This window comes from Ammodytes marinus (genome assembly GCF_949987685.1).
Source record: "Ammodytes marinus genome assembly, chromosome: 22".
Classification (NCBI taxonomy): Eukaryota; Metazoa; Chordata; class Actinopteri; order Uranoscopiformes; family Ammodytidae; genus Ammodytes; species Ammodytes marinus.
The window spans coordinates 2,500,275-2,507,774 of NC_137226.1; the positions used below are offsets into that span (position 1 = coordinate 2,500,275).

Genomic DNA, 7,500 nt, shown 5'->3' on the forward strand with positions numbered 1-7,500 from the left:
AAATTAAGAGACCAGTCTGGATTTTTTCTTCAATCTTCATCTCTACATAACTTATTGAAAATGCTCTAAATGACAATATTTTTTTTTTTTTAGTTCAAGTTTTTTTATTTAAATTTTCGCTTTGGTGCATGACAGTACAAGGTTACACATTCAGAGACATTTGTTATTACAGTACAATTAAAGTCTTTGCCATTATAAAGAATAAAAACACAAATAAATATTTGTATCTGTAAAATCAGGAGATAACAAGAGCAGCTCTAGGGGCACAATCATATCGGAGTGACTAGAATGGTTATCCATACAACATTCAGGAGCATCATTACATTCCATCAACTTTGTTCACGTTACAGGTTTATCGGTCAGTGTGATATAAGTCCAGAAACTCTCCCATGCTGGTGCTTTATCCTTGTTTATAGTATTCAGCTTATTAAGCATATGTTCATATGAGGCTGTTTTTATCATGGCGTTAGCCCATTCTTTAAATCCTGGAGTTGTAACTGTTTTCCAATGTTTAAGAATCGTCCTTGCAGCCACTGTAATGCCAACCATGATGACAGAAAAATCTTTACTTGACATGTTATGTAGTTGACTTCTGTCACCTAACAGGCAAAGTCTAGGAGATACTGGTAGCTTTCTTGCGGCCCATTTGCCTAAGTACTCCAAAACAAATCTCCAAAAGGGCTGAATACATGGGCATTGCCAAATACAGTGTAATAAAGTACCTGCTTCTTTCTGACATTTCCAACATAAATTGTTATTCATTACTCCCATTCTATATAGTCTTAGTGGTGTAAAGTAGTACCTGTGTATAATTTTATATTGGGTAAATTTCCCTTTGGCTTCCCTTATGTACTTTCCATTGTCAGATATAATTTTCCACCATGTATTGTCCTCCATTATACATACTAAATCTTTCTCCCATATTGCTTTTAGGTTATGACAGTCAAAGCTAAGCAATTGGTTGGTTTTCCTATAAAATATAGAAGCTCGTTTGCACTCCCCAGGTAGTTTGAAGTAATCCATGATGTGGTTCCCATCTCTGTACTGAATCTTGGAGGTAACACAGCTCCTGATTTGAAGATACTTCCAAAAATGGTCTTTTCCCTTTAGCTTATATTTTCTCAATAAGTCTGAGTATGACATAAACACATCATCTTCAAATAGATCAGCAATGTTACATATACCACTACTAAGCCACTTCTTCCAAAATACCGATGTCTTTCCAATTTTAATCATGGAGTTATACCATAAGGAGGAGTAGGATTGCTTACAATGTGACAATTTAAACATTTTATGTATTTTAGTCCATATCTCTTTAGAGTGTGCCATGATAGGATTGGGTAAATTAAGCGAACACTGGGATAGTCTATCAATAGGTGAAAAAGGGAGTGCCAACTTATTTTCAATAGCAACCCATTCTAATGTATTATCTTTATTCCAGTGTCTGGTTATTTTGGCCATTTCGAAAGAGATGTAATATAATCTTGGGTCTGGCAATCCCAGTCCTCCTTTATCTCTAGGTGAACACATTTTGCTAAGCTTAATTCTGGGTCTTTTCCCTTCCCATAAAAAGTCTTTAATGATTGTATCGTATCGTTTGAAAATCTGAGGGGATGTAGTTACTGGTACCATCATGAGAATATAATTAAATTGTGGTGAAATCACCATTTTTATAACATTAACTTTACCCCATAATGTCAGATTAATTTTCCCCCATTTATCCAGACTAGCTTTAATTTTTTGTAGTACTGGTTCAAAGTTTAATGCCGGAATTTCTTCAATATCCTGGCTTAGTTTTATTCCCAAATATTTCATCAATGACAATATTTTTATTGTGAATTTGGTAGAAATGTTGTCAGTAGTTTATATTATAAAACCAAAATGTTCATTCTACTCAAACATATGCCTCTAAATGAGTAAAACAAGAGACACTGAACATTTGGAGTGGTCTCTTAATTTTTTTTCCACAGCTGTATATTTCTCATGTCCCTATGTTGACCGAGTTATGGCTTGTGCGATTTTGGACCCACGTTGCTGAAATCTGATACAATGAGGTTATCCGCCAATCATCCACGCTTTATGGCTGAACGTCCAGTCGACCATAATCACATGTATTTGATACAGTTTTAGATTTCTGGGTGTTCCAGGCAGCACATTGGTTTTGGATATATCCCCATATGTGTGTGTGTGTGTGTGTGTGTCTGTGTGTGTGTGTGTGTGTGCTTGTGTAAGTGAGTGTGTGTGCGTGCGTGAATGTAAGTTGCTATGCATGTGAATGTGTGTGTGTGCGTGCATGTAAGTTTGTGTGTGTGTGTGTGTGCGTGCATGTAAGTTTGTATGTGTGTGCGTGCATGTAAGTTTGTGTGTGTGTGTGTGTGTGTGTGTGTGTGTGTATTAAATCCCCATAAAATATGAAAATGAATAAGCACACTCTTGAATATGCCCTAAATCGTGTAATCTGCTGTGACGTGAATATGGCTGTGACCGCAATTGATACCTTCAAGTAACGTCAACATGGTTTTCTAAAAAAAAAATAGACACACACACACACACACACACACACACACACACACACACACACACACACACACACACACACACACACACACACACACACACACACACACACACACACACACACACACACACACACACACACTCTTTTAATATAAAGTTCTCTCTCCTCTATTTCTCCTCTACAAACTTGTCTGGAGATAACAGCTGGATATTAGTTTAGCTGCTGGAGGATTTCATATTCCATATCATTACAGCGGGATGTTATCCCTCTAGTATCTACTGTGGACTTTCACATACTATCTCAAACTGTGCAGTGGAATACTTTCTCATGTCGGTGCTTATCCCTTCTCCCTGACACAGTGTGTGTGTGTGTGTGTGTGTGTGTGTGTGTGTGCGTGAGTGATTATTTTTTCCCTCAGAAAGGGTCTCGTATATGTCCATATTTCTGCATATTTTGGACCAAGGCCTAGTGCCGCCATCTTGAAAAGTGTCATAGAGACAGTGCATAACGCGTCATAATCTGAGGCCACGCCCATCGTGGGGGAAAACAATACACAGCGCTCCATCCACTTTATATTGAATGACACAGTATTCTGCAAACAAACTTAATAAAAACGTAATACGACATGCCTTTCACAAATACACGTTACTTTCTTTAAAGCCACGACTCTTGTCTGTCTATACGAGCTGTTTTTGTGAAAAAGTATTGAGTAATTTTCAATATCGAGACAAAACTCTTAACTAATGTATGCTGTATGCTAGGCTAATGTTAGCCTTCTGCTGTAGGCTAACCCTCACGGACGGGAAAAAACACCTCAATATTGAAAATTACTCAATTATTTTTCACAAAACAGCTCGTATGGACAGACAAGAGTCGTGGCTTTAAAGAAAGTAAAGTTTTTTTGTTAAATGGATGTTTGAATAAGTTTTAATTAAGTTTGTTTGCAGAAGACATGTCTCCTTCAATACAAAGTGAATGTAACGGTGTTCAACGGTTTCCCCCACGATGGGTCCGACCGGACAAAAACACCTCAATATTGAAAATTACTCAATTATTTTTCACAAAAACAGCTCGTATGGACAGACAAGAGTCGTGGCTTTCAAGAAAGTAAAGTTTTTTTTGTTAAATGGATGTTTGATTAAGTTTTAATTAAAGTGCGTATTGGAAGTTAGATGCTGCAGTGAAGAATCATATAGGACAAACATTCTAGTATACTATTTTAATATTTGGTTTTATAAATCTATACTAGAAGTGGCCTCTGGAGCCGTTTTTGTGATACAATTTTACTACCGCACCTCAAAAACTGTTTTCGAATGTGACGTAGCAAGGGGTCAACGAACATACTAATCCATAGACTAGCTTGGTGCGAAACAATGGTAATAGGAGGGAGATTGAGTTATGGTGAGAGGAAAATCAGTGGAGTTTCGGTCTGGTGATTGACTGGCATTAGCTAGAGTTAATGTTAGCTTATGACAGAATGCTGTCCATATTTCAACACTTAACAGTCAATCACTTTACAAGTATAAGGTTATGAAGCTGCATGACGTAACTCCACATTACCTCTTGCATCACTACTGGAACGAGCGAGCGAGAGACAGAGAGAGCAAGCGAGCGAGCTAAAACAGAAATTACGACATTTACCTCATACACCTTTTGTTTGATAGGTGCCTGTGTGGGAAAGCCAATGAGCTCAGCTGAGCAGAGCATGTGCTGCAGGGACGTGGATACCTTCTGGGCTCTGGTGGAGACGCTAAACCCCAGACCAGACATAACATACTTGACTCAGTATCAGGTTTACTTTTGAGCCCCTTAGTGCTCCAGATAGCATACCTGAGCTTCAGACAGGAGCATGGCCCTCTGCAGGCCAGCAGACACGAGTATGTCAATCAGTATAACCCATAACAGAAACTACTTTCTCCAATTAATTATTCCACACCTTGCAGCTAATGTGTCCACAGGAATTGTCCGATTTTTTTCTACAATTAGAATATAAGCCTGAGGGCCAAAGTAAAGTAAATGAAGTACATCTTGAGGCAGAGTATTGATAAATCCGACCAATTTAACATTTAGAAGAGTCTTCTAAATATTATGTTGGTTGGATTGATCAACTTAAACTTGTGAGCAAGTATTTTAGTAGACCAACATGTGTATGATCGAAAATCAATATTTCTAGATGCAGAACAGCAGAAAGGATACATTACAATTGAATTGGAATACTTCTGTTTTTCCATTTTCCATGTGATCACTACTTGTAAATGATATATAGATTATCAGGCTTAACAGTGGATATTGTGTGCCTATCCCCAGGCACTTCTGCTATACAGCTTACCTTATATTGTGTCCAGAAGAACCGGGTATAAGCTTCATATTAATAATTTCATTGATAAATTAATCACAACCACAAAGTGTCACACCATATAACATTTTATGCAGTTTAAAACGTATATATTTTGAACACATGCTTTATAAATTATAAGGGTCTTCATGCTGCAAAAGCGAGACTGATAAATGTCATGTACCTATACAAATGTTTAATGTATTTTATATTTATGAATTACAGTTATTACATCAAAGCACGATAAGGAAACATGTAAAGTAAGAGCTTACCAATAAATCACAAATGTATACAGCTTTTTAAAATATATGTTTGGTTTAACGTATATATGGTCAAAATGGAAGATTAACCAATTTAAAATGAGAATGCACTCATAATAGCATACCTCCCAGTATAGCTGTTTAATCCTCATATTTTATTAAGAGAAAATGTTAAATTTTGTATCTGGCTCTAGATAAAACTACCCCCAATCCTCAGGTGTTTCCAGAACAAGACTTTATTACAAAACACAAAACTAAACAAGTAACCGTATCCTTGGTCTCTGGCTCAATTCTTTACCAAATTTAGTCAAAATCTATCTTAGCTTTTTGAGATGTCTAACAAACAAACATGACTGAGTACGTCACCTATTTGACTGTAATCAACAAGATTATGAATTGAGTACTGATCTGACTTTGTCTAGACTTATAATAATCACTATCTGAAAACGGGAAACCAAATTGTGTGCTTGAGTTGTGTGAAGCTGTGACTGCCAGGCGAGTCCCAGGCTGCTCCATCTTCAGAGATCTTCTCACAGGTTCTGGAAAGGCAGCAGGTGCACGGTGCAGTGAAGAACCAGCTCTGCTCTCTCCTAGAGTCTTTAGTTATGTGGAGTCTGTCCCTCTCAGAGAGTCCCCCAGGGCCAAGGTGCTAGGGGACGGACATTATGTAAGAATCCGTTTAGTGATATTATAGTATAAACATGATGGATAATATTTAGGGACTGACTGAAGCTGCTCACTGTAGCTGCGATGGCTTGACAGGGTGGCAGTGTCACATTATAGCTTCCTCTCATCTGCCATAATGTTTGAAATGCAGGACAGCCAAGTTGAGTCTGTGGAAAAGCAAATTGTGTAGATCAGAAGTTGAACATATAAGTTATCCCAGACAAGTACATACAGCATGTAAACATTTTAAACCCTAATTTACTGTGTGAAGTGCTGAGACAACGCTGCCATAATGTGGAAGAAAATTAACATTAGCTAATAAAATGCCAGAGTAGGTTTGGGTTGATTCAGATCACAAAGTTAAACACGAATGCAGTATTATAACAGCCATGTATTTAATTCTCTTCATGGGGGTTATCCTCTTGTTAGTCATTTGAAAACGCTTTGTTGATGTTTTTTCGGGCTCAACGAGCAGATATAAATGATTATTAGGCCTACATGATGGAGCTGCTGCACAATTTAACACATGTTTATAACATAGTTTTCTCATCTGCATCATGGGCAGCTTATCTACGGGTCTGTCTTCAGAAACATGTCAACATGTATGTTGCGTGCAGGGGGAATACGTGCTCACATTTATTTATTTGGATCTTGATTAGCCACTACAAAGGCAGCAAATGCTCTATAGGGTCAACACATGCTAACATTACATCCTGATGTAAAACTAGTATGATATGATGGTGCTAATGTCCCAGCAAAGTAGACATACAGCCACAGCGTGTCTGATTTTTATTTTAGCATCACGAGTAGCCTATATCAATATATTTTGCTGACTCAATGTCCCCGGCTAGCGCCAGTATTGTTTAAACTGATTAACGGAAGGAGTCATTGGTCAGCCTTCGTATTTGAGGTTAACAGTTAATTATAATCATGTAAAATATTGCATTATGCCTTATAAAATGGCCCATCTTACAAGAAAGGATGCCAACCAACATTAGCCGTTTTGACCTGTTAGCTAGTGGGTTAGCTAGTATGCTGCCTAACAATAAATGACCACACGTTGCTTTTCATCATTGAAATTATTATGCCGACTACATGGGAGTTTAAAAACATTCGCTAACAAGACTTACAGTTCATAGTTTCCGTGGGTTTAAATATCTGACGGCCCCGTGTCCTAGTAGGTCTGTGTCCGTGTCCGTGACCATCGGTCCAGCGTCGGCCACAGCTCCGGACGATGAAGCAGCTCAGCTGTTTATTAAACCACCGCAGGCCCTGGTGTTGTTATCCTGAACTTTACCGTGTCACCCACACATAAGCCTCCTGTCTAAAATCATCGGGAAACCACCGTGTGTTTCGTGAGGGAGGCGGCGGCGCCAGAGATGTAGTTCCGTCTCTTCACGTGTAAACATACCAAGGCTCAAAGCTAGCTAGCTAGCACCGCTTATTTTCTGTCACAGAAACCGTGGACTACATTTATTCTAAGGCTGGAGTACACTATACTTCCCCTTTACTGTAATGTAAAATACAATGCAATGTAAAACTACAGAAAAAATACGAGCACACTAAGTGACACATCTTCAATTCACTACGACCTACTACTGCCTGCACGTAGATGCATTCCCGTTCGGTCAGCGTCCCCTTGCTACGTAATATGACGCGTTTGACGTAGGGGGTTAAAAAAAAGAACTTTGTAGGAGCTTAGCTCAAAACAGCCACTTTGA

The 7,500-nt window shown here is 38.3% G+C and overlaps 1 protein-coding gene and 1 long non-coding RNA gene across 2 annotated transcripts in view; both read right to left on the reverse strand.

Annotated features, from left to right (window-relative positions):
- The window catches only part of LOC307268739 (plexin-B2-like), a 162,076-nt gene that overhangs the window by 50,142 nt on the left and 104,434 nt on the right, over positions 1–7,500 (reverse strand). The window lies entirely within an intron of this gene.
- Positions 5,001–7,355, reverse strand: LOC307268203. The gene is made up of 3 exons (XR_013845441.1): positions 6,910–7,355; positions 5,854–5,946; positions 5,001–5,762 (listed from the first exon to the last, which is right to left on the reverse strand). It is a non-coding gene; the product is annotated as an uncharacterized lncRNA (long non-coding RNA).